This window comes from Tamandua tetradactyla, chromosome 9 (genome assembly GCF_023851605.1).
Source record: "Tamandua tetradactyla isolate mTamTet1 chromosome 9, mTamTet1.pri, whole genome shotgun sequence".
In the NCBI taxonomy this organism is placed as follows: Eukaryota; Metazoa; Chordata; class Mammalia; order Pilosa; family Myrmecophagidae; genus Tamandua; species Tamandua tetradactyla.
The window spans coordinates 100,868,735-100,896,038 of NC_135335.1; the positions used below are offsets into that span (position 1 = coordinate 100,868,735).

At 40.3% G+C, this 27,304-nt stretch overlaps 1 long non-coding RNA gene across 1 annotated transcript; it reads right to left on the reverse strand.

Annotated features, from left to right (window-relative positions):
* Positions 1–5,331: 5,331 nt before the first annotated feature.
* On the reverse strand, positions 5,332–27,010 carry LOC143647305 (uncharacterized). Its single transcript, XR_013157970.1, has 3 exons — positions 26,918–27,010; positions 23,464–23,531; positions 5,332–6,800 (listed from the first exon to the last, which is right to left on the reverse strand). It is a non-coding gene; the product is annotated as an uncharacterized LOC143647305 (long non-coding RNA).
* Positions 27,011–27,304: the final 294 nt, after the last annotated feature.

Consider the following 27,304-nt stretch of genomic DNA (forward strand, 5'->3'; position numbering starts at 1 on the left):
CATTCCACGTGGCTGAGTTTATTTTCCTCTATGTAAGACTGTTATTAATGTAACATTTATTGAACATCAAGATTTGAACCTGGCAAGTGTGACTGCAGATTCCATGCCACTTATCCTTGTCTGTCAGATTCCCAGGCAACCTCTAATGACAGTATCACGGTTCATCTCTACAGATGAAAGTCCTTTTGACAAATATGTCCTAGATTGGCTGTGCTTGGAGGCCCCCAGTTCCTGTTTTGTGAAATTTGGACATTGGTAGGAAAATCAATGGAAGTATCTGGGTGAGCTCTCCCTCCAAAGTTAGATGTTCTGGACTGTTTATACAAGATAGCTTTGGGTTTGAGAGAGCAATGGAGTAGACCCATATGTGTGTGTGTGTGTGTGTGTGTGTGTGTGTGTGTGTGTGTGTGTGTTGGGGAGGGGGGTATTGGGGGAAAAAAGGAGACAACTTGGAAGACCATGTACCCTAATTACTCTTCTTGGAGCTCCTTCTCATTCTGAAAGCTGATCCTCCCATCTCTTTGGTCAGTGGATGTATAAAGTGCTGGATCCATCACCTCTACTGGGTACAAAGTACAACCTCTGAGTCAGTTCCCTCAAATCCAGGAACTCATGACCCTTTTAAAAATGCCAGCCAACATCTGGTGCAAGAAGCAGGACACAGTCTGTAACTGGCTGCCCTGTGGTCACTGCTGATGGTTCTTCTGGTCTCCCAGAGCAACCCAGGTTTCCAAAACACTCACTCTCCATGCAAATTGGGGTCTGCTTGCAAATTCCATCACCTACAGAGGCATGAATGAATTTTAAAAAGCTGTAGTAACTTAAAGCAAAACAAAACAATCTATCACCCTGGGGGTATTTGAATGTAGCTTCTGATGAAAATATGGTCTTTTTGGTGACATCATACACCCATGTTTATCTCATGCTACCATCTCTGTTTGGAGCCAGCTCCATGTTTTTCTGGCCAAAACCAACAGCTGGACTTCTTTTGCAATGTTAAGATCCTGCTGTTTTATTTAGTGCTGAGAAACTGAACCGTGTTCAGTGTCCTGATCTTTTATAAGGAAACAAATTCTGGAGGGGTTTAAGGACAATCTGCATCATAGAGTCAAAGTAGATACCATTAAATCTGGTTATTGTTTCTGCAGATACTTCACTTAGTCTGAGCTTATAAGGGTTCCAAGTAAAACAGTTTGGTTAATTCTTTTTTCATCTTCTTTCCTAATAAATAAATGCTGGATATTTCATTCCACGTGGCTGAGTTTATTTTCCTCTATGTAAGACTGTTATTAATGTAACATTTATTGAGGACCTGCTGTATGTAAGGCTCTATTTTTGGGTGCCATGGTGAATATAAAGATGAAAAGACACTCTCTCTCTCCTCTCAAGAAGAGACTGGGGAGATGCCGCCATATAAAACATCTCAGCCAGCCGTGAGACCATCTCCATCAGATGAAGGGCCCGCTAGAAGTCAAGAGAGAGAGATCACTTTTTAGCTGGTGGGCTTAGGGAAGAGGAATTCGAAATGAACTTAAATGATGTACAGGAATTTCCTAAGCAGATGTGAGATCAGAAAAGTTGTACATATCTGATTTTGCTCAACAACTCTTTTCTTTGGGAGAAGAGCTGCATTCTCTGTAGCCGCTCATTGGCAATTAATGTCAGTGGTGTGTGAGTTGCAGCCCTCACTACAAAACTAAACAGAGCAAGGGCAAATTATACTGTACATCGACACTCTTTTACAGAAACACAAGACCCTTGCTCTCTTGTGAGGAGGAGAGTGAACCAAGAATCCTGAGAAGGCCCCTATGCCTTTGCTCCTGTCAGCAGTCCCATCTCTCTGGAAGGGCTGAAGGTTTATCACAGCCCTGGGAAGATGCTGGCCACTGAGCACCTGGTCCCTGGAGCCAGTTCCCTTGTAGGGTCCTGTGTTCATCCCAGATGAGGACTCTGGCTCCCCTTCTACCTCCTGGACCTCATTTCTCTTAATACAGCTTCTCAGAGATATGCAGAGCCCAGGGCAATGGATCCAGCCCAGTGAAAACATGTACTTGGCAGAGATGCCAAGATAGAGCTCTGGAGAACAAAGGAAGTCTAGAAGATAACTGGCTTCCTCTGAAGGAACCCGCAGACCATGGCCACAGTGAGCTGTTGGCACCAGCGGGAGCTGGAAATCGGGCCTTGCATACCAAGTCCCCACTTGTCTATGAATCTTGATGGCTTGGACTCCAACAGACTGTACTCTCTTCCGAGCACACATGCAGACAGAATAAAGGCGGGGTACAGGATGCTGTAGGGCTCCCTCTCTATAGTGTGACTTTCCCAGGAGTCTAGCCAAGCATTGAGAAAGGGGCTGAGCCACATGTGCTCCAGGCCAGGGAAAGGCGAGATTTGTCATGGTTTCTTTAAGAAGGAAATAACACAAATTCTTTTTTATTTAGCCAAGCCTCAGGCAGATAAGAAATAGTCCTTCCAAACATAAGGCAATGTCTTTCTGAGTTGGGAATCACTTGGTTTGCTAGTTAAAAAGGCAGATGCCTGGACCCTGTCCCAGACGTCTTGAGCCTAAACCTAAAGGTAGAGCCTGAGAATCTTCATAGTTTAGCAAAAAGCCCTAGATGAATCTGTTCCTCTGGTACATGTCCCATCACAAAAATCCTGCCACAAGCTGCAAATAGAAAGGGTGAAGAAGGACTGAGAAGTTTGTGTTTTATATACCAAGCAGGGGTGGTAGCTTTGTAGAAGACTTCAAAGGATTCAAGGCATTCATTTATTTACCCAAACATACTCAGACCGGAAGCTGAGGAGACAAGATCAACTAGATATTGCATAGTTCAGTAACTGGGACGATACCCCACCTACCCCAGCTAATTGCCTGACCTTGGGCAAGTCAACATCTGACCCTCAATCTCTGCATTTTCAAAAGTATGAAGTTGAATGGAACCCAAGAGTTCACCTGCTTTTGATACCAAATTGGGGATCAAAACCACAACACTTTTCTAGTTTAGTGATGGAGAACCTGGCCTCTGGTGCAGGACCTAGAGTTTGAGTCCAAACTCTGAAATTTAGTAGTTACATGACTTCAGGTAAATTACTTAACATCTCTGTGCCTCAGTTTCCTTATCTGAAAATGGGTATAATAATAGTATTTATCTCACAGGTACTGTGTGTACAGCACCCAGAACCCTGTCTGACTGGTAAAAATGGCCGATAAATATTGGCTGTTATTATGCATTTGCATTTTACAAGTTTTCCTTTTAGAAGATCTTTCAGCTTGGTTATTGACATCACCCATGGGCCTTGGACATACATTTTAATACATGTGCTGGGATAATATGCTTTTTAAGAGCCAACAAAAATTTACTAAGGCCCTACCTCTTGTAGAGGTGCAGAGAGAAAAGGTATATAGTTCACCTTCACAGATCTATCAGTGTTGTTAGGAGAGGCTCATTTCACTGTTGGTTCACTCATCTAGAAATGTAAATGGTGTTATAAAAAAGAGAAGCAACATTAGTGTTTAGAATACCTTCTGCTTTGCTTCATGGATGTAATTTCATTCTGATCCTGGCAACAGCCAGATAGTATTTAGGAGAGTGGTTTTCAGTGCTCAGTGGCTTTAGAGGTTCTTTAGGAGTCCTTAGGAGCCAATAAGAGGGTTAGGGAATGAAATGGATTAAGAGTTCCCCTTATATACACGCACACACACCTCCTCCAATCAGAATATCTTTTTAACATACCTGATTTACTGAACTTCCTCACAAAGGCTGTGGTTGAATCATAGATCTGCTGGAGATGAGGGAGGGGGTGGAAGAAGAAATCCAGAATCCAGCTTTGTTCTGAACAAGTTAGGACTTCTGAGAGGATAGCCTCCCTGCACAACTGCTAGGTTCTGAAAAGGGAGGCAGGCCCTAAGGGTGTTATATGTATTTACTTCCCTTTGGGTTTTTCTCAGGAGATAGTAGCCTGTGCATAATTTATTCCATGGTGTCCAGAGGGTAACATCATTTCTGAGCATCTACACACCCACTTCTTCACTTAGTTACACACATAAAACCTACAAACATTTTAATGAAATGAGAGTGAAAAAAATGCTGATAAAAATAAAAATGCACTCAGGGTGGCATATGGAGAAAATGTGCCTCTTGCAAACTATGGACTATAGTTAACAGCACTATCTTAATACTCTTTCATTAATGGTAACAAATGTAGGACACCAATACTAGGGTCAAGAATGGGGCGCAGATAAGGAGTGTGGGATGTTTTGGGTTTTCTTCCTTTTATTTTTTGGCAGGAATGATGAAAATGTTCTAAAATTGAGTGTGATATTGCCAAGAGATGAAACAGGTGGGTGGATAAACAAATGTGGTGTGTACATACGATGGAATATTACACAACAGTAGGAAGGAACGAGGTCCCAAAGCATGCGACAATATGGATGAAACTTGAGGACATAATGCTGAGTGAAATAAGTTAGACACAGAAGGACAAATATCATATGATTGCACTAGGATGAGCCAACTAGAATACGTAAACTCTGAGTCTTAAAACGTAAAATATAGAGAACCTAGCGATAGACAGAAGCTAGAGAAGGGGGAGCAGTTGCCTAATATATACAGAATTTTTAATAAGATTGAACTTAAACGTTTGGGAATGGATAGAGGTGAGGATAGCTCATTTTGGGGATTATAAGTAATAGTGCTGTACTGAGGCAAATTTGGTTGAGAGGGGTTACTTACGGTCATGTATGTTACTTATTAACATGACAGATTTAAATAAGTTCTTGCAGGGTCTACTACAAAGTGTACTACTACTTGTACAAAGAGCTAACAATAAAGTGGTATATGGGGAAAATTACCTATTGCAAGCTATGGGCTATAGTTAACAATAATGTTTCAATTTTCTTTCAGTAACAAGTGTTCCACACCAGCACTAGGGGTCAATAATGAGGGTAGGGTGGGGTAGGGATAAGGGATACGGGGTGAGTTGGGTTTTCTTTTTTGTATCTATCTGATATTTTAATTTTTGTAACAATGAAAATGGTCTAAAATTGAATGTGATGATGATTGCACTACGTGATGATATTGTGAGACATTAATTGTATACTTTAAATGGATTTTATGGTAAATGAATATATCTCAATGATAACTGCAGATTAAAAACAACGATTGTGGTGATGAATGTACAACTGTGTGATGATACTGTGAGCTATTGATTGTATACTTTGGATGGATTGTATTACGTGTGAATATATCTCAATAAAATTGCATTAGAAATAAAATGAAATACACTCTATATTTGAAAGATATACAAAACATTTTAACTCCTCTTATAAATACACTCTGCTAAGGAATATTTTTAAAATTTACTACTTTACCATGGGATCAACAATGCTTTCCTGACCAAAAGGGGGAAAAGAAGTGTCATAAAACAAGGCATCAGTGGCCAAGAAAGATCAAATAGAGTCAAGAGGCTATTCTGGAGGCTACTCTTATGCAAGCTTCAGTTAGTTCAATTGCCATGGTTTGCTTAACCATCATTCCTGTTGACTCTTAAGAACAACCTAGGGCTCGAACTGAGATTTTATAAAGTTTTCACACACTGGGTTTGCCTTCCTGGAACATATAATTCCCAAGGGTTCATAGGTCAGATAAATCCTGAACCTCAGATAATCTCCTAGATTATCAATTAATTCCATCCTCCTATCCTTTAATGTGGGCACCCCTTCTCACTATGAAAAAAAATCAGAACAGGTATTTGCCCAAAGATCCTTATAGACTGGGAAAAGGATTAAAGGAGAAGGAGGAGTTTAAAACAGAAGAAATTGGATTTAACAAATGAGTATAGCTGCCGAATCACTGTATTAATATTCCTTCTAGCCTCAGTGTTTTGGAGCAGCTAAAAGGAAAAATCTGAAATGGTAGAAGGGTAGCCCATGACAAACTCTGGGATCTGTTCTGCAACTACTTGTTGAAGTGTGCTCTGAAAATTATTGCATTTTTCTTTCTTTGCTTCATATATATGTTATATTTTACAATAAAATGTTTAAAAAATTCACCATCTTATTCATAAAACAAGCATTTTTAGAGCAATTAATATTTATCAGCATATTTGTTTCAGTAAACTGCAAACTTGCCATTTCAGTTTACTTTAAGAACTTTAAATTTTGTTACAAATAGAACCACAAGTGATTGAAATTGAAATTTAAAGCAGCCAGGATTTTAAAATAATTTTAGAGTGGTTAATTTCTGAACTTTGTGTCTAGAACAACCTTTTCTTCTTTATCATTAATCATTTATACTTTTGTGCTTTTGAGAGTCTCAAAAAAATACAAATGTTGATCTGGTCCATTTGGCAAAGAATATCCTCAAAGTTGGGTTTATCATGATCATAAGCCTTAATTATTATTATTAACCTAATAATATAATATCACCTCTGTGTTTGTCTAAGGCTTTTATATCCATTATCTCAGAAATTGTGACCCTGGAACCGAACTATAAGTTTAGGCTTCTGGAGGCCAGGGAATGGCTCCTTAATTATACAAGACACAGATGCCCCTGAGGATTGGGTGGATGAGAACTCCAGGGCTGAGAGCCAGCAGTCCCTGCTCCTTTCTGCACCGTCTCCTGGCCCTGGGGTTCTCTCATTTCCAGTCCATCTGTCACTTCCATGCCTGGCTGGGAGGACATGTTTTACTTCCTTCAAGCTCATCAAGGACACAGAGTTAGCCCTTGTTTTCTCTCTTGGTCTTGAGTAGCATTCATTTTGAATATGCCAGCTTCTCTTATCTGCGAAAAGTGAAACTGTGAGAAAATAAATACAGACATTGAAAATGACATAAAGCCACCAAGTTTTTAAAGCTTATCTACTTCAAAAAAAAAGAAAAAGCAATTCTCTTCCAGCTCTTCAGCCTCCCTGTGCATTTGTAGTTAGTACCTGCAGTCTTCTGCCTGCCTTTTTTTTTTAATCCATTTTTTAACTCATCTGTCCATACCCTGGATAAAAGGAGCATCAGCCACAAAGTTTTCACAATCACACAGTCACATTGTAAAAGCTATATCTTTATACAGTCATCTTCAAGAATCAAGACTACGCGAACACAGCTCAACAGTTCTAGGTACTTCCCTCCAACCACTCTAATACACAACAAACTGAAAAGGGATATCTATATAATGCATAAGAAAAACCTCCAGGATAACCTCTTGACTCTGTTTGAAATCTCTCAGTCACTGACACTTTATTTTGTCTCATTTCTCTCTTCCCCCTTCTTCTAATTTAAAGCTGCTAGAATGTGATATATCTGAAATGGAACAGCTTTAAAAAGGAGAGTTTATTAAGTCGCAAATTCAGAGTTCTATGGCCATGAAAATGTCCAAATTAAAGCAAAGCTGTAAAATTATTCAATCTAAGGCATCCAGGAAATGATACCTTGGTTCAAGAAGATCTATGTCATTCAGGGTTTCTCTCTCAGCTGAGAAGACACATGGTGAGATCTGCTAGCGTTCTCTTCAGCGGCTTCTCAGAGGCTTGGTCTGTTCTCTTGGCTCTGTCGATTCTGTTGACTCTGTCAATTCCAATGGCTCTAAAGCGTTTTCCAAAATGGTTCCCTCTTAATGGACTCCAGTAAGCAACACCACCTTGAATGGGTGGAGACTCATCTCCATGGAAACCATCTAATCAAAAGCTATCTCACACGATTGGGTGGGTCACATCTCCGTGGAAACAATCACAAAGGTCTACCCAGAATATTAAATGAGGATTAAAGAACTTGGCTTTTCTGGAGTATGCAACAGATTCAAACCGGCACACCTCTTTTGGTCAAGAAGGCTTTCTCAATCCCTTGATGCTGGGTCCCAGTTCATTCCAGGAGTTCTGTCCCACAATTGCCTGGGAGATTTATACTCCTGGGAGTCATGTCCCATGTAGGGGGGAAGGTATCCTTTCAAGATGAATTCACCTGTCAAGTTGGCTTAGAGAGACAGGCCACATGTAAGCATAAAAGAGGTTCTCTGGGGGTGACTCTTAGGCCTAATTTAAGTAGGCTTAGACTATCCTTTGCAGAAATAAGTTTCATAGGGGCAAACCCCAAGATTGATGGCTTCACCTGCTGATTTGGTTGTCCCCACTGCTTGCGAGAATATCAGAAATACTTCTTTATTCACTACCCAAATTACAGATATATCGAGGCATCACTCAAATCTGTTGCCTGGTTTTCAGAAGTGGCACTGTGGTCCTGGGCTATTTTCCTGATATTTTCTTATCTTGCTTTAGGCCTTTCAAAAGTTTTATTGCAGTGACCTTGTCACACTGGTGCCTGGCAGGTCATTGACAGAAATGCTTATTTTGGGAATGGAAAATAACGTCATCAATTGATTGGGATGGCATATGCAGTGGCTGCTGTGGTGCTCAGTCCAGTTCTCCTTTCAAGATGAGGCACTCATGTTTCCAGCTGTTGGAAGTGTTAATAGCTGAAGTACTCAGCTGAGTAGCTCTAGGAATTGCCCTCAGCCGAAGAGAGCCATCTTGCCCAACGACATGTGCCCTTTCTGGGGTAGTCTGCATCCAAAGATGGTTTGATGTGCAATGGAGTAATGTAAAGGCCCAGGTCCCTTACCTAATAAAGGCAGCCTCAGCTCCAGGACTCCTTTTGGAATCCCCTAATCCTCTGTTGCCACTGTATTGCCATTCAGCTTCTCCCTTGCTCAATCTTGCCTCTCTCATCCCCTGACAGATGTGTTTCCAAGAGCACTCCCCAATAAGCTTCCTGTGTGCAGATCTCAAGGTCTCAGCATCCCAGGAACCAATCTATGATGAACCGGGTTAGGAAGAGTCCCATGCTTGGTTTAATCCTCTGCTGTTATGTCTTGAAATTTAGAGTGATTTTTGAACAAGAGACCGCACATTTCCACTTTGCACTGGGCTCTGTAAATTACATGGTCAGTCTCAATGACAGCACTTGAGGGGAACTCTACCCATAGCTTCCCATTGAGAAGATCGCCCCTGAGCTCAGCAGGAAAGAATTCTCTGAGTTATCAGCTATGTCTACCATGGATGTAAGAAGAGGTTAGGGACAGCTAAGTGCTCTCCATCCCTGATTTAGGGAAGTGCTAGCTTAGGAGGGAGGCTTAGCTGGGTGTTTAATCCTCTGAAACCTCTTGCTCATTTCTCTTTTCCGATCTAAGGGATGCCTGATTCTAGTCCTTGGAAAGTTTCTAAAGCTTTCTGTGATGGCTCAGTCAAGCACAGATTCCCTTCCCTCATCTTTAGTTCTGAGTAATGTGCATGATAGAATCATTATTTCATCTCTCATTTTCTCTTTTAATTAGCAAGTTCACAAAACTACCAAGTAAACATAGTAAACACGTGCACAGTTTATATACAATCCTTGCATCTTTCCCCATCCTGTATTCTGTTTCATGCCCCAAACCTACCTTCCATTCCAACTACAATTCCTACCTGAGGACTACATCAAAATTGAAAAAGGAAAAAGGAAAAAACAGCAGCCCATTATTAAATGAAATGTCCTTTTAAACACACAATGTACCCAATTTAAACTGATAAAAATAACACCTAGCATGAGCATAGCACTTGGAGAATACTGACATATATAAGAAGCACTTTACATACATTGACTCTTACTTACCGGGGCACAAGAAAGTTAAGCAAATCGTCGAATATTACTTTATAATTGAATTGATGGTACTAGGATTCAAAACCAAGCAGCCTATGTTCTTAATCATTATGCCATCTGTACATATGACCTTAAGCCAATGGTTGGAGACGTCATCAAATGCATTCTTTTTAACCTTAAACATAGAGTTTAAGATAAAGTAATGAAAGGCAATGACCAAATATACAACTTGATCACAGCTACTAATTGACAGATGCAAATAGAATACCGTTTGGAACAGCCAACATGGGGAATTGATGAGGAGCATCATTGTTCCAATGCAGAAAGATAAAAAAATCTGAGCAGAACCTGTAAAGGGAACCACCACTATAGAAATGCCTGAATGTGTGAGAATTGTGAGAAAGACTTTCAGTGATGGCCCTCGATGGACAGGCACTCTGAGGGACTTAGCCCAAGCCCATGCTGTCTTGGGGGAACTTGCATCAGGCCCCATTTGAGAAAAGCCCTGAGGTTCTTGGGAACCAATGGGAGACAATTCCCCAGGAGGCCCTCGCATTTCTGTGCATTTTGTAACATTTCTGGACTATCTTTTGAAGATGTTTATTTGGCGAACAGCCTAGGAAGACAAGAGTCTTCCCTTTGGAGCACTGGGCAGATTTGTTCACTGGGCAGTATAATAAAGGCAATGTTCCCCTGTGGGGCAATGGTTAGTCAGGTCTGCTTGCAGCCCATTGTCAAACCCTGACCTCAGGCCTCCCCAGCTGACCTGCAATGTCCAGCAGCCACTTGACCTTCGCATTGCCCCCATGGGTCTTGAGAGGCAGTGGGAACATAAAGCTCATGCTGGCTGCTGTGCTAAGAGTAATAAAGACATTATCTCTGACCCAGGAGTCTCATGGTTTTTGTCAGCATTCATGCAACTGCAGCAGGCTGACTTGTTCCCTGGCAAGAAGGGTAATATCTCAAACCCTTCATAATTCTTGATATTTGATGAAACAGCACCTGTGCTTCTGCTACTGTTTTGGAAGCAATCAGCAGCAGCACATGCCTCATCAACATCTTCCACTTCTAATTCTAGTAACCACTCAGGACTTGCTTCAGAAGCACTGCCAACCTTTCATCCTCAAGTCACCTTCTTTGCTTTTGTATTAAGTCTTTGGGTGGCCTCTCTGGTTAAGCAGATATAAGAAGGTAGTTGTTCATGTTTGTCTTGCACAAAGGTAACTAGCTGAGGGGGCAAGTAGGAATCAAAATGCAGTTTGAGTTGTGTTTACCAAGCAGTGGCATAGAACTGCATCAGCCCAGGGAGAGGGGAGCCTTTTTATACTGATCTGCAAACAGAGAGCCTTTAAGCAAGGGCTAGCACAGCCCTGTCTGAAGTGCTTAGTAACTTCCTCCAGGTGTGAACTGTCAAAATACCCTGTAGATGCCACCCCAAAGAAGGGACTGGGCACTTCCCAGAAGAGCTATTGGGAAAAGAGAGAAAGCAGAGTGTAAGTCCTCTGGGGAAAGGGGCTCACCCTTTGTCTTTAGGCATCAGATCTGTATCCCCAGGGCCTACCCCAGAGCCTGGCCCAATTGGTACTTGTTGAAGGAAGGTCGGGCGGCAGGGAGGAAGGACTAAGAAGAGTCACACCCACATTCTCTAGTGACAGGGAGGGACTTCAGGGTGGGAATGAAGAATGGCTTCAAGTTTGGAAGGAGCCAGTGGGCAGCAAGGAAACCTCTTTTCTACCGAGTTTTTGTCATCTTTTCTTTTTTTTTCTTTTACATGGGGAGGCACCAGGAATCAAACCCAGGTCCTCTGGCATGGCAGCATCTTTTCTTTTGTGCAGGTGACTGACACTGTGGCTTGTTTAACAGGTCGATCATGTATGTATAGGCATATATTTGTACCTGAACCAAAAAAACCTTTTTTTTTTTTTTTTTACAGAAACATGTATTTGAATCCTCCATCCTCCTGAAATGCCTCTGTGAGCCACTTCCAGGGGTTCCCATGGAGTAGAATATGGGACACTTGCCTCAATTCATCACAACTCCAGATGGCTCTAATCAATCTCCTCACAAAACCTTATAGGAATTTTATTATTATTATTTTTTGTTTTATTTTTTATTTTTTTATTTTTTAGGAATTATTTTTAAATGTCTGTAGGAAGATTGTGAGAAATAAAGTTGAAACTTAATTTAAAAAAAATCAGTGTTGCTTGTGGAAATGAATATTTCATTTGATGGTGTTTAAAGTCATTTTGGTAAGTAATGAGATTTGTAGTGATGTTAGGTATTCAGAGTTAGTTTTACTATTTAGTGAGGGAAGAAGGAAAAGATGACAGTATGCACAGTATGCTAAGATTTAGCAATGGGGTTGAAAAATGTTTCAATTATCTGTAAACACTTTTTGGTCTCAAAGTCCTCATTTTAGTGCCAAAGCTGGGGTGGTGATTTAGCTGGGAAACACCATGCCAGAAGACTTTAGTTAGCATTCCTGTTTTTTTTTTTTCATCTACCAACTTATAATGAAGAATGTAAGCCCCAAGGTGCAGACATTTTTGTCTCTTTTACTCACTGCTGTATTCCAGGCATGTGGAACAGTCCTAGCACATGGCATACACTCAATAACTTATGAATGCTTGAAGTATACTTCTCTGCAACTCCTTTGTGCAATGCAGGCCCAAGGAGCTAAAAGGTACCAGACATCAATTTCCTTTGAACTTCCAAACTCTAAACTGTTTTGTTTTTCATTGATGGATACTGTGCTGGTTTGAAAAGATTTGTATACCCTAGAAAAGCTGTGTTTTAATCCTAATTAATCTTGTGGGAGCAACAGTTTCTTCTAATCCCTATTCAGTACTATAGTTTGGAAACTTGATTAGGTTATCTCCACGGAGATGTGACTCAATCAATTGTGGGTTTTAAACTTGATTAGATGGAGACATGTCTCCACCCATTCTACATTGGTCTTGATTAGTTTACTTGAACCCTTTAAAAGAAGAAGCATTTCGGAGAAAGCTTCAAAATGCCGCAGAACCACGAAGCAGATAGTCTACCAGCCAGCAACCTTTGGAGATGAAGAAGGAAAACACTTCCTGGGAAGCTTCATGAAGCAAGAGGCCTGGAGAGAAAGCTAGCAGATGCTGCCACATTCACCATGTGCCTTTCCAGCTGAAAGAAACTCTGAACATCATCGGCCTTCTTGAACAAAGGTATTTTTCCCTGGATGCCTTAGATTGGATAGTTCTATAGACTTGCTTTAATTTGGACAATTTCACAGCCTTAGAGCTGGAAACTTGTAACTTATTAAATTTCTCTTTTTAAAAACCATTGTTTCTGGTATATTGCATTCCAGCATCTAGCAAACTAGAACAGATACCTTTGCCAGAGTCCAGTCATTCAGTCCAGCTTCTTTGAGGTGAACAAGACAGGAGCATCAGTTCAATAGACAAAAACTCAGTAGAAATCTGTAGATATGATAATGCCTTATATACTATAGAATAGATGGTTATAACATGTTCAAATATAAAGACATCTTTTTACCATTCAAAATTTTAGGGTGGGCCACAGTGGCTCAGCAGGCAGAGTTCTCGCCTGCCATGCCAGAGACCCAGGTTCAATTCCCGGTGCCTGCCCATGAAAAAAAAAAAATTGCAGACACTTTTATAATGGTCATTGTATGTTTAATATCCAGAGACTGCTTTTTGCCTTACTATATTTTCTCAATTATGAATGTATGTTTAAAAAACAATCAAAAATAAAATTTCACTTTGCTAATAAAAACTGCATTTTATCAGAGTTCCCATCTACCAAGATGGCAATGTAAGATCCTGCAGGGTGCCACTCTTTCATAGAATTTTTGAACTAGCAAAAACTGGCAAAGCCATCTCCTGAGTACCTTGAAAAACAATTAAAGGGCTGTAGTAACGGAACGAGGTCAAAGCAACAAACACAGCTTTAAAAGCTCTTGCGGCCTTGCTGGCCCCTCCCTCATCCTCTCCTTAGTACCATGTGGATCCAGATTATGCTCCCATTGTGAATCCCTGGCCCCATTCTGGAGCTAGTAGAGTCAACTCTATGTGCACACTGTGGTGCCTATATGCCTGTGCCAATTTATCAGGGAGCAGCCTGACAAATAGATCCACAAAATTTGTGTCTAGCTTGCCTTCCTAGAACTTGCCCTGCAAACAGAAGCAGGTTGTGGACAGTGAAAACAGTGTAGGAAACAATTAAGTCAAAGCAAATTGGACAAAGGATTACCTTCTTTGAATCATACATAGAGCAACCAGGAAGAAAGTCTATTTCACAGGGAATAGATGGAGCATTTGTACTCTGATAAAGGGGGGAAGTCCTAAGACCACCAGTAAGTACAAGAGCAGGAAAAGATGCAGGCCCAAAAAGATGGAGAGGACCCTGTACTTCACTTTGGCCTCAAGCTGATCTTCTTGATAAGAGGGCTAACCTCTGGAGGAGAACACTGGCCAATGCAGGGCCAATTTGAAAAGATGATGAAAGGTGTTTTTTTGTTTGTTGGTTTACTTGTTTTTGTTTAGCTCCTAGGACTCAAGGAAATCTCTGTCATATCACTAGCTGGATGCAGACTCAAGGAGCAGACAGTTCAGGGCCTAAATCTCAGAGCCAACACTTTAAAACATTTAAATGTACAGTATTCAAAGAATACTTAAAGACAAACAAAGATATAGGAAATGATGGACTATCCAAAGGAACAGGATAATCCAGAAACCATCAATGAAAAACACCAGATATTGGACATACTAGACAAAGACTTTAAAAAACTAATCTTCAGTATGCTAAAGTAGATAAAGGAAAACACAGAGAAAGAACAAAAGGAGATCAGGAAAACAATGAATAAACAGCATGTGTCATGATCAAGTTCATGTGTCAGCTTGGCCAAGTGGTGGTGCCCAGTTGTCTGTTCAGGCAAGCACTGGCTTGTCTGTTGCGACAAGGACATTTCATGGACTTAAATCATGATCACACTGGCAGCATCCATAGCTGATTTGCAATCAGCTAAGGGAAGTGTCTTCTACATGAATGATGTTTAATCTAATAACCGAAGGCTTTTAAGGAGGATCCAGAAGGGACAATCATTCTTTCTGCTGCAGCCAGCCAGCCTCTCCTGAGAGTTCATTGAGGACCTTCATTGTTGCTGCCAGCTCACAGCCTGCCCTACAGACCTTGGATTCTTACATCCCCACAGTTCCCCAGCCAGCCTCTCCTGAGAGTTAGTTGAGGATCTTTATTGGAGCTGACAGCTCACGACCTGCCCTACAGACCTTGGACTCTACATCCCCACGTTTATGTGAGACACTCTTACAAATTTTATATTTACAGATACCTTCTGTTTATTCTGTTTTTTTCTGGAGAAACCTTAGCTAATACAATATGATAATCTCAATAAACTGATAGAAGCTTCTAAAAGTAAACAAGCAGAACTAATGGAATGAATAGCATAACTGAATTGAAAAATTCCCTAGGTTTCAACAGAAGATTGGGGCTGGCAGAAGAAATAATCAATGAACTCCAAAATAAAACAATTGAAATTATTCAGGCTGAGGAGTAGAAGGAAAAAAGAATGAAAAAAAAAAAATGAACTGAACCTAAGAGACCCATGGGATATCATTAAGCATACCAATATATACATTATGGGGGGGGGGGGAGTCCCAGAAGTAGAAGAAAGAAAGGAGTATAAGGAATATTCAAAGAAACAGAGGCAGAAAACTTCTAAAATTTAACAAAAGACATGAATATGCACATTAGAGCAGCTCAACAAACTCCAGACAGGGTAAAGGTGAAATGAACCATGCCCAGACACCTACTAGCCAAACAGCTGAATGCCAAGGACAAAGAGCTTTGAGAACTGTAAGAGAAAAGCCACGTGTTAAGTAAAAGAGAATCTCAAAAATATTAAGTGCTGATTTCTCATCAGAAACCATGGAGGCAAGAAGATAGTGGGATGCAATATTTAAAGTGCTGAAATAAAACAATTGCCAATGAAGAATTTTATATTTAGTGAGATTGTCTCTCAAAAATGAGGGAGACAATCCTGGATTCAGCTCCAAAAAAAGAAAAAAGGGAGAGCAAGATTAAGATATTTCCACCTAAACAAAGACTGAGGGAGTTTATCACCACTACAGCCGTCCTATAATTCATGATTGATAAAGGGAGTTCTTCAGACTGAAAGGAAAGGGCGTTAGACAATGGATTGAAAAGGCATAAAGAAATCCAGTAAAGGTAGCATATGGATAATTATAAATGCCAGTACTATTGTATTGCATTTTTTGGTATGTAAATGCCACTTTTTCACTTCTTACAGGTTATAAAATGTACATGCATTAAAAAGCAATCAGGTAGTGCAACAGTGGCTCAGTGGCAGAATTTTTGCCTGCCATGCCAGAGACCTGGGTTTGATTCCCAGAGCCTCCTCATGCGAAAAAAAAGAGTAATGATAAATCTATTGTATGTTTTGGACATACAATATATAAGGATGTTTTGGACATACAATATATAAGGACGTAATTTGTAACAAGTATAACAAAAAGGTGGGGAGACAGAGAGGTATAGGAACAGCATTTGTGTATGTTATTAAAGTTAAGTTGGTATCAAATAAAACATGATTGTTAAAGCTTTAGGATATTGAACTTAATTTCATGATGATCAAAAGAAAATATATCCAGAAAAAAATGAGAGGACTCAAAATGATACAGTACAAATATATATATATGAAAGGGGGCAACAGTGGGAGAATTGAGGGACAATAAATATGCCTTACAAAAACCAAATAGCAAAATGGCAGAAGAAACCTGTGCATTCTCAGTAGTTACTTTAAATGTAAATGGATTAAACTCTCCACTCAAAAGGCAGAGATTGGCAGAATGGCAAACAATGCATGACCCAACTACATGTTCTTTATAAGAGTCTCACCTTAATTTCAAAGACATAAGTAAGTTGAAAGTCAAAGGATGGAAAAAAAATATTTCACATAAATGGTAATCAAAAGAGAGCTGGGGAAGTTCTACTGATATCAGATATAAAAGACTTTAAGTCAAAAGCTGTTATAAGAAACAAAGAAGGTCATCATTTACTGATAAATGTGTAAATTCAACAAGAAATCATGACAATTAAAAGTATATTTGCACTTAATGCAGAGGCCCAATATATATGAAGCAAATATTGACAGATTTGATGTGAAAAATAAAGTGTTCTACATCAATAACAGAAGACTTCAATACATCACTCTAAATAATAGGAAGAACATCTAGACAGAAGATTAAAAAAGAAATTGAAGACTTTAGTAATACTATAAACCAAGTAGACCTAGAAGACATATATAAAACAGGTTATGAAACGGCAGCAGAATACACATTCTTCTCTAGTGCACATGGATCATTCTCCAGGATAGACCACATGTTTGGTGACAAAATACATTTCCATAAGTTCAAAAATATTGAAATCTTACATTGATTGTATCTTCTCCAACAACAATGGAATAAAGAAAGAAATCAATAACTTAAGGGGAAATGGAAATTCATGAATATGTGGAAATTAAAGAATATATTCTTAAACAACAAATAAGTCAAAGAAGAAATAATAAAGGAAGTTAGAAGATACCTTGAAGCAAAAAATGAAAAAACACCAAAAGTTATGGGATGCAGCAAAGGCAGTGCTGAGAGGTAAATTTATAGCCCTAAATACTTAAATTAAAAAAGATCTCAAATCAAGAATCTAACCTCACAATTGGAGGATCTAGAAAAAGAAGAACAAACTAAACCCAAAGCAAGCAGAAGGAAGGAAATGCAAAAATTATAGAGCAGAGATAAATGAAATAGAGAATTAAAGAAAAAGAATCATTGAAACCAAAATTTGGTTCTTTGAAAATATCAGTAAAATTGACAAACATTTAGTTAGACAGACATGCAAAAAAAAGAGAGAGGACACAAATAACTAAAATCAGAGATAAAAAAGGGGGATATTATTACTGTCTCAAAATAAAAAGGATTATAAAAGGATATCATGAACAACTGTACACCAATAAAGTAATTTAGATGAAATGGGCAAATCCCTAGAAATACATATCATACCCCCCTGCAATGAATCAAGAACTAGATCTCAATAGACCAATAACAAGTAAAGAAACTGAATCAGTAATGAAAGATTTCTCCCAATAAAGAACATACCAGAGTCAGATGATTTCATGGATGAATTTTATCAGACATTCTGTGAAGAATTTATACCAATTCTGCTCAAATTCTTCCAAGTACTGAAGAGGAGGGAACACTACTAACTCATTCTATGAGGTTTCTTAGACATTATAACCAAAGCACAAGCAACAAAAGAAAAAAATAGATCAATGAGGCTTCATCAAACTTATAAACATTAGGGCATCAAAGAACTTCATAGAACTAAAAGGGCAACATATAGAATGGAAAAAATATTTGGATACCACATATCGAATAAGAGTTGAATATCCAGAATTCCTACAATTCAACAACAAAAAGAAAAATAACCCAATTAAAAACTGGAACAAGATTTGAATAGACATCTCTCCAAAGTAGATGTATAATAAAAAAACATATTGGTGCTCAAAATCATTAGCCATTAGGAAAATGGGAATCAAACCCACAATGAAATACCATTTCACACTCACCTGAATGACTGCCATTAAAAATTGGAAAATAACAAATATTGGCAAGGATGTGGAGAAATAGGAACACCGGTTCATTGTTAGTGGAAACATAAAATGGTGCAGCCACTGTGGAAAACAGTTTGGCAGTCTCTCAGAAAGTTCAGATTAGAATTACCATAAGATCTAGAAATCCCACTTCTAAGTATATACCCAAAAGATCTGAAAGTGATGACTTAAACAGATATTTGTATACTGATTGCTCATAGTGGCATTATTCACAATTGTTAAAAGATGGAAGCAACCAAAGTGTCACTCACCAGATGAATGGATAAGCAAAATGTGATATATGTATAAACAACAGAATGTATTCAGCCCTAAAAAGAAATAATGTTCTGACATACAAGAACATGGATGAACCTTGAAGATATCATGTTGAGTGACATAAACCAGACACCAAAGGACAAATATTGTGTGATCTCAGTGATATGAAATCATTAGAAAATGCAAACTCACAAGTCAGAATCTGGACTATAGGTCATTAGGGGCCAGGGTTGGGGTAGGGATTGGAGAGTTAAGGCTTAAAATGCACAGTTTCTATTTGAGATCATGGAAAATTTTGATACTTTATAGTGGTGATGGCAGTACAACATTGTGAACGTAATTAACATCACTGAATTACGTCTTTCAGTGTGGCTAAAAGGCATTACTTTAGATTTTATATTAGTTACTAGAACTAAAAAAAAATTAGGGCTGTACAACACAGTGGATCCTAATTTAAACTTTAAACTATAGTTAATAGCATAATTACAAAAATATTATTTCATCAATTATAACAAATATATGACACTATACAAAGTGTTAATAATAGGGAAAACTGTGTGGGTGGGGGGGTATGTGGGAACTCTGTATCTCTTGCATGATTTTTTGTAAACTACAACTTTTCTATTAAAAATTTTTAAATACATTTAAAAAATACATCTATCATACTTGAAAAATAACAATAAATATATATGAAAAATGCTTACTCAATTTATCCTAATGTTTGGGACACATATAGATTTGTGGACTACCCTGGTCTAAATATGTTGATTGAACTAATAAGAGATAGATTATTTTACTCTCTTTTTGGATAGACGCTACTTTTGGTTAATTTATAGAAATTATTTTTAAGGAATGAAGTCCTAGTTGTAATTGATTAACACACTGTGTTTATTTACCATTCCAAAATTTTTCTCAGTATCTCAAATTGAAATTTGGAGGGGCAAATTCTTTGATATGGAAGGGAAAAGAAGGAAAACAAATGATGGCCTTTCTCTTTCCTGTTTCTGATCCCGGCTTTCCCTTATCTACCATTCCATGATTCAGAGCACGGGGAGGGGTCCTGGGAGAGGACCTTGTCATTTTTTCTTTTTATTATCTGCAAGTCACAGACAAGTTCCATCATTTTAATCAATAAGAAGCCTCTCTTTCAGGAATATATATTGTTTCTTAACACCTCTGTATTCCCTGGAAGTCTTGGGTGATGAGCCAGAGAAAGAATATGATTGCACAGGCTGCCATCAATGGGCCATAATTGTATCTTCACCTTGGCTGACTCTATTGCTACTCATAGAATGAATTATATTGGCACCAAGCAAGGAAAACAGAACCTCCCCTTTGGATGCCCTCCCTTGTGAATGAGCCATAACCTCAGGGATAATAAGTTGGAGGGCCTCCCAGCATCCTTGGGCCAGGATCTCAGGTGATGTCACAATCCCAGTGTTTCCCTGGCGTCTGAGATCCCAAGAATGCTAATAAAGCCTGAACCAAACTAAGCATTAAAAATTAATGCATTCTACTCAACAATAAAAAGACAACCCAATTGAAAAATGGGCAAAATACATGAATAGCCATTTTTCTAAAGGGGAAATACAGATGGCATGTTAGTTAGATTCAGTTGCCAACTTGGCCAGGTGAACATACCTAGTTTTGTTGCTGTGAACATAAGCTAATGGTACGTGAGTCTCAACTGTTGCTAATTACATCTGCAGTCAGCTAGGAGGCGTGTCTGCTGCAATGAGTGACATTTGACTTAATTGGCTGGTGCTTAAATGAGAGAATGCAACGTAGCACAGCCTAAGCAGCTCAGCATTCCTCATCTCAGCACTTGCAGCTCAGCCAAGGCCTTTGGAGATGGAGAAAGAAGTCACCCCGGGGAAAGTTGTTGGAACCCAAGGGCCTGGAGAGAAGACCAGCAGAGACCATCCTGGGCCTTCCATGTAAGAAAGAGCCTCAATGGAAAGTTAGCTGCCTTTCCTCTGAAGAACTAGCAAAATAAATCCCCTTTTATTAAAAGCCAATCCATCTCTGGTGTGTTGCATTCCGGCAGCTAGTAAACTAGAACAGATGGCTAAAGAAGCACATGAAATGATGCTCAGTTTCACTAGCTATTAGGGAAATGCAAATCAAAATCACAATGAGATGTCATCCTACACCTATTAGAATAGCAGTTATTAAACAGGAAATTATAAATGTAGGAGAGGGCGGAGAAGTTGGAAAACTTAATCACTGCTTGCGGGAATGTAAAATGGTACAGTCGCTGTGGAGGGTGGTTTGGCGGCTCCTCAGAAAGCTAAGTGTAGTGTTGCCTTACAACCTGGAAATGCTGCTATTTAGGATATGACAGGAAGGTCTGAAAGCAGGGACACAAATAGACATTTGCACATGAATGCTCCTAGAGGCATAATTCACAATTGCCAAAAGAAGGAAACAACCCAAGTATCCATCCACAGATGAATGGATAAACAAAATGTGCTATATGCATACAATGGAATATTATTGAACTTGCCACCAAGATAGCTGACTTTTCATATGTAACAGAGCTACAGTGAGGTCTCTTCAGGAATTGGGCATGGTTCAGAGGTTAAGGCCAAGGATGACTACAGAGTATTCCCAATAATGTCCTTTGATTTATAGCAGAGATTGCTGCTGTCTACCCAGTATTTACTCTCCCCTTCTTTCTAAGAGAACTCCAGTTTGGTAGTCAGCAATAAACCCAATGGGAAAACGACATTTCAAGCCTTCCTTTAGATAGGTGGCTACATTTCACCAATGAGATATACCTGAAATTTTGGGGGTGGGGCTCTTCACAAAAGTTCTTTCAGAGGGGTTGGACTCAGCCATGCACCCATTTGTCCTCAGAGCTTCCTCCTCTCTCTTGACTACAGTCTAGCATGATAGCTGACATCTTGAGACAAGAGGAGGCAATGAGTTTGTAAACCACATCTAGGATAGTGGAGCAAAAAGATGGAGGAAGTTTGGGTCTCTGATGGTCTGGTGGAATACCAGATTATCAGACCCAGACTGCTAATTTTCAGAAAAGAAAATTAAACCCCTATCTTGTTCAAGTCCCTGCTACATTGTTGACCAGCAGCATCAATTTCATCTGGGAGCTTGTTAGAAATGCAGAATATTGGTTCTATGCATTGAATTGCTCTGTATTATAATAACTGCAATAAGTGGAATACACCCAGGATGTTGTGGAAACATAGATGGGGGTCTAATGCTTCCCTCCTAGGTTGGGAGGCAAGGTGGAGAACACCTCTTAGAAGAAAGGTCACCTGGGTAGTTATCAATTACTTACATCTTATTCCCTCATCCCTCCTGTGGCAGTTTGAATCTGTCGTGTACCCCAGAGAAGCCACGTTCTTTCATCTTCATTCAGTATTTCTGGGTGGGATCTTTTTAATTGTTTCCATGGAGATGTGACCCACCTAATTGTGGCTGGTAACTTTTGATTAGATGGTCTCCACAGAGATGCGTCTCCACCCATGCAAGGTGGGGTTGTTAACTGGAGTCCTTTAAAGGGGAACAATTTGGGAAAAGCTCAGTGTCGACAGAGCCCACATAGCCCACATAGCCAGAGACCCTGGGCAAGCTGCTGAAGAAGCCAGAAGAAGCAGCTAGCAGACATCATATACCTTCCCAGCTGATAGAGGTGTCCAGAAGCCAGCGACCCCAGCCAACCACGCGCCTTCTCAGCTGACAGAGGTGTTCCTGACCCATAAGCCTTTCTTGAGTGAAGGTAACCTCTAGTTGGTACCTTAATTTGGACATTTTCATTGCCTTAGAACTGTAAACTTGCAACTGAATAAGTTCCTTTTTTTTTTTTTTTTGGCATGGGCAGACTCCAGGGATCAAAGCTGGGTCTCTGGCATGGCAAGCGAGAATGCTGCCACTGAGCCACTGTTGCCCGCCATAAATTTCCTTTTTTAAAGTCTTTTTGCTCCTGGTACATTGTCTTCTGATAGCTTAGAAACGAAAACTGATTTCCCTCACCCGACATCCCTGTTTCAGGGATAGAAAAGGCTACTGCTCTCCCTTGAGGAAGAGTCGATGTTTAGAAAACATAGGCATAGCACCAACGCCTTCATCATATGCAATATTTAGCCCCCCCACCCCCCGTTCATAATATATGCTTCTTGGCTCCATTTTACAGATGAGGAAATTGCAGACACCGAATGATGACCTTCGAAGAGCTCCAGGTAGGTGACCTATGAAGCCCACGTGAGGCTTCAGGGCCCCTTGATTGCTAGAACTTTCTGGATGTTGTCAGCACTGGGTTCTGAATTTCATCATTGATGAGCTGTTTCTCTTCATTTGTCTTTGTCAGACAATCTGAAGCTGGAAATCCTTTTTCCAGAGGTTTAGAATAAATTAAATTATTTTTCTCTTTCTGTGTTTCTGTTTGATATTCTTCAGTTCATTACATTATTAAAAATGAAATCACATTTTTGGATCCTTGCGGTTTGGCTGGCTGGCTGGGAAACTGTTTTCTGGCATTCATTAATGCTTTTTCTTTCCATTTAAAGAACATTTACTGGATTTGGTACTTGAGGAAAGAAAATTCCAAATTAAGAAATGAGAGAATAAATGCACCGTGCATTGAAAATTCAGAAAGACATTTTCCCTCATTCTTATGGATCTGGTAGTGCTTGCTGGGATGGACCTGAAACAGTGTTTCAAACAAAACCCCAACTTTTACTTCTCCAGCCAAGAGATATAATTTTAATCTCCACCCCACCCCCACACCATGTTTCTTGAAACGGTCTTCCAGGGTCTGATTTTCTGATTTTCTTCTTCCTTAAAATAGACCAAAATAGCCCTGCTAGAGAATAACATCATGGAAGTGAAACAGACAAGGACTTAGCTTGGCACATACCGGTGGTCTGTCTGCTTCTCTCACAGGACTGGGGCAATCATCTCAAGCTTCCTCCTGCCCTGAGTTAACTGCAATGAGAGGACAAGGGGAGGTTTAGAATCTTTTTATAGTCTACTCACTAGTGAACAATTCATCGGTTAGCAAGCACTCAACCAGTACTCACAAGAGGGTATTGTCAAGCATAATAGGCTGTACCCAAATCAACAATGCTAAGTGCCTACCTCCGATTGCAATCCCAGAAGTAAACCGTGCAGCAAGAAATCACCAAAACTCGGTTACCTGACACAAGAGCTCTTGCTCCAAGATACGCATTTAGCCAGTTCTAAGACACCGCAAACGTTTTATGTGTCCAAGACTAGGATTTTTAGCACAACCCGCTCCAGCCAGAACGTGTTATTTGACTCTTTCAAAGCAAGAGGAAGTGCCCTTCCCTGAAGAGAAATCCAAACACAGAATAAAACCACAACTTGTTTTCAACAAGTCTCCTCTCCTCAGCCCTACCGACTGTGCCGCCTCTTTGCAAGTAAGCAGCGGCTGATGGTGAGGGCCAGTGTAGACGGCCTGTGTCTCTTCCTGGGGATGGCTCTAAAGAGGGTCTCGGGACCATTAGTCACCACCTGGAGATCTGCCAGCATGGCTCATTCAACCAGACCAGGCTTCATCAGACATGAAATTCTGGTGTCTTAATGCGTGGCTTGTTTAAAAATTGTGCCTTAAAGAAATATATTCAGAATATATTACAATACATGTTCTGCACCAGGGTACCGTTTATTCCTTCACTTTTTCAACATTTATTTAGTGCCTAGTAAATGCTGGGCACTGTGCTCAATGCAGCAGTTACAATATAGGAATGAGATAGTTTTGTCCTTAATGGGCTTTGAATTCAAGCCTCTCTCGTGGCCCTCCATTAAACAAGCTCAGTGAAGGACTGCCTGAATGTACGGGGTGCAGCAAGGATGCAAAGAGGGAGTGGTAAATTTCATCTGGGTTTGGAGGGTTGCAGCTAGCATACACAGTGTCTTTCTGTAAATGGGAGAGGAGCCTCCTCCTCTCAATTCATGCAGGCTCTGTGCCAGCGCATGGGATTCAGGGAGTGCAGGGTGGGCTGGATTTCCTCCATGCTCATCCTATGGCAGGACATGACCATATAAGTTGTTCTGATCTGGACAGTCTTCTTTAAGAGATGATGCTGGAACCAAATTTTAAAAATTTGGAATTGTTTACTGAAAATAGAAGGACATTCTAGATGGAGGGGTCGGTGGAACAAAGGTTAGGAGGGAGGACACAGTCTGGGACATTCTAGGAATGCCAAGCAGATGAACTTGCACAAAGAGAAGGAGAGGTAGACGGAGGCCTGATTGTAGCCAGAGCTGTTTTCCTGACTAAGAAGCAAAATCTTCATCCTGAAGGCTGTGGGGAAATACTGGAGGAAATGCAGCAGAGGAATAAGCATGGTACTCAGCTGGCAACATACAGGTGGGTTGCAGGAGGTGAAAACGTGGCAGGCTAAGTAGGAGACCATTGCAATAGTCCAGGTGACAGAGGGTGAAGTTTTGAACTTTCAAAGGGCAACAGGGATGCAACGGTGAGGAACAGATGTGAGAAAAGGGGAAGTAGAAGAATCTGCAGAACTTGATTGGATTCTAGGAGACTAAGGAGATGGAGATGTCAAGGATGAGAAACTCCCCGGTCTCTTGTTTGGGAGTCTGGATGGATGACCAGGCCTTTCACTTCAAAGGGATGAGGAGGAAGAGGAGCTTAATGGGATAGTCTCAGAAGAAAGCTAGATGCCCTCTTACCACCATATCTTTATGGTTCTGTCCCAGCAGCAGTGGGAACTATGGCAGACAAAGTGCAGAGGCGCTGATCAGTCCCAGCTTCCTGTCACAGATGACCAAAGAGCTTTAACCCAGATCAAACCCAGAACTTCAGAGGCATGTTTACCATCACACAGAGAAACATGTTCTTCTAAAGTGAGGCATCCATTGGCTCTGGCTTCATCTGGAAGAGCCAGGGTCTATCAATGATCATAAGCAAAGTGGGGGCACAGGGGGCTGGCCTAGCATAATACATCTTCACTGAAAGGAAAGCCAGTAAAGCACATGCTTTGATCCATCAATACCATTGATTTTCCCTACAAAATGGGAAGCCTACTACTCTAGTACCAATAAAATGTGCCACTCTTCAGCTGCAAAGAGTGCATACTGACACAAAGGGAAAAAGTGGCCTGGGGTCCTTTTTACTGATTGCCAATAAAGATATGTCTCTTGCAAAAACTATTCGAATGACAGTGTACACATATAAGCCTTTTTCTTCTTACTCCTCACTTGATGGGGGTATACATTTTTGAACTTTTTATTATGAAAACTTTCAAACGTGCATGAAAGTAAAGAGGATAGTACAATAAATCCCATGAGTTCATCACCCAGTTCCAACAATGAATTCATGGCCAATTTTATTTCCTCTATAGCCCCACCAATATCTTTCACTTGCCCGCCTACCAGATTATTTTGAAGCAAATATATTGGAGTTCTATAGATACATAAAATTTTTATTTTAGAATGGTTTTATATTTACAGAATTATTATGAAGATAGTACTGAGAGTTTCTCTATACCGCACACTCAGTTTCTATTGTTAACATCTTACTTTAGTATGATACATTTGTTTCAAGTGGTGAACCAATATTCATACATGATTAACTAAAGTCCATATTTTATTCAGATTTCCTCAGTTTCCCCTCATGTTTTTTTCTTTATTCCACAGTCCTATTAAAGGTATATTGTATTTTGCATTTAAAAATCCTTGTGAACTTAAGAATACAATGTTTTTCATCCATTACCAGTAAATTTTTCATGCCGAAGAAGCCGGTAGTACACGAACTATTACTTTTCTGTCCTTCTCTCATTCTTTCCCTCTGTCTCCCCTGGCAAGTGGATGCCAGAGCACACATACCCATAGGGCTTCAAACACTCCTTCCTTTGCCATACCTCGGAGGACTCTGAGCACTTGCTTGATTCCTTTAAAACTACCACTCTAGTCTAGAACAAACTGCCAGATGTAATTTGAGACAACCAGAGAAGCAAATTCAGAAAAAGTCAGAATCTTTAAAAATACATTTATGAGTCCATTCCATTGACTAAATGAAATAGAATTAACAGCTCCCAGCGGTTTGGGTTCACATTTTCTCTGCTCACAGTGGGGCGGTTCCGCGATTTAGGGCCAAGGGCGGAGGGCGGTGGGGGGGAGGGTGCGGGGCGGGGCCACAGCGGGGAGCTTCTTGGGCGGGAGGGAGATGGGGAGGGGCGGGTGCGAGGGAGGTGGGAGGGGCGCGGCGGGGCGCCTCCGGGTGGCGCGGGTTCAGTGGGCCTCTCCTCCCCGCCTGGCTACCTAGGCACAAGCCGTTGCTCTCTGCTGGCGTCATGGGAAGTCAACTCCTCTTGGAAGTGCTTTACCTGAATCAGTCCTGCGGGTGGGCCACGCTTCTGCAGCAGGGACTGCCTCCAGCCAGCCGGTAGCACTAATCTAAGTGCGTTTGGCGGCTGGCTCCGGGCCAGAATGGCGTCACTACCTATTAATAGAAGTTCAGTTTAGGTCTGGCAACAGCCCAGCTCCTCCTACATTTTGTCTGCCTCAGGGCAAATATATAAAGAAATCAATTTAGGGATGTTTATTTTCACCAGGTTGGTACTAATTTAAGCATCGATATGCCTGGTTACCATTGGATAAAAAAAAAAATGTTTTGCGACACATCATGTTTTTCCACAATTTATATATCCTTTTATAGCTCTGCTTTTTTCCAAAAGAAGCTTTGTGATGATTATTTAAAAAGGACATTTATG